Source organism: Neomonachus schauinslandi, chromosome 1 (assembly GCF_002201575.2).
Source record: "Neomonachus schauinslandi chromosome 1, ASM220157v2, whole genome shotgun sequence".
Lineage (NCBI taxonomy): Eukaryota > Metazoa > Chordata > Mammalia > Carnivora > Phocidae > Neomonachus > Neomonachus schauinslandi.
The window spans coordinates 15,672,459-15,673,470 of record NC_058403.1 but is presented as its reverse complement, the minus strand read 5'-3'; the positions used below and the strand labels follow the sequence as shown (position 1 = coordinate 15,673,470).

At 44.2% G+C, this 1,012-nt stretch overlaps 1 pseudogene; it reads left to right on the top strand.

Moving 5' to 3' along the window:
- The first annotated feature begins 437 nt into the window (after positions 1-437).
- On the top strand, positions 438-777 carry LOC110570096 (annotated as a pseudogene).
- The last annotated feature ends 235 nt before the right edge of the window (positions 778-1,012 follow it).

The window sequence follows — 1,012 nt, the reverse complement described above, 5'->3', positions numbered from 1 at the left end:
AGGACTCATGCTTACCATTTCCCCTCCTCCTCAGCAGCCATACCCAGCCCATCCAAGTCCTGTCAATTTGATCTCCTAAATATCTCCTGGGTCTCTTCACTTTTCAATTGCTCATGTCACCACTTAGTGTCTGCCACTGTCAGCTCTCCCTGTAGAAGAGCAAGAGCAAACATCCTCCCTTGTCCTGCTTCATGCCATGCTCACAGCAGATCTTGTCCCTCCCCCCAGAGAAAGTCCTGCATCAGCTCCCACTGCACTTAGGATAAAGGCTCAGTGTGATGTGGCCTTGGCCCACCCACTCAGGCTCACCCATTGCAACCCCTTCACTCATTCTCAGGGACCCAGCAACCCCAGCCAACCTTCAGTTCCCCAGAAAAGCCCATGATCCCCAAAATCTCAGGAGCTTTGCACATACAGCAGGTCCAGCTAGGATGATAATGTATCATTGGCAAGCCAACATTATGGGACCTGAAGACAGCCCATATCAATGCGGTGTATTCTTCTTCACAATTCATTTTCCTACACATTACCCCTTCAAACCACCCTAAAGTGTTGTATTTATAACGAGAATGTATCATCCAAACATAACAGTAATGGCAGAACTGGTCTCAATAGTCTAAGATCATAGCAGTCACCTGCTTTATCTATTTCTGAAGTTCTTTTATCCATTTGTTCACCGCTATGCGATCCAAATCCAGATGACCCCCTAGTGCTGTGAAACAGACAGAGGCAAGTACAATAGAATCTCATGAATGGACTCAGAAGTGTGCCACATGATGTTACCTTAAAGTCAGATTAGCCTGCATTATAGCTAGAATAAACTTTAAATTACTAAATATATATATTACATATGTATATATACACCTATCCTTTCCCAGATCCTCCTCCTTCTTTACCTATTTAACCCCCAATTCTCCTTTACTTCTCAGACCAACATCACTTTCTCAGGGAACATCACTTTCTCTTGATTCCCCAGATCAGGTCAGATCTTTGTGTTTGATATTCTCCCAAT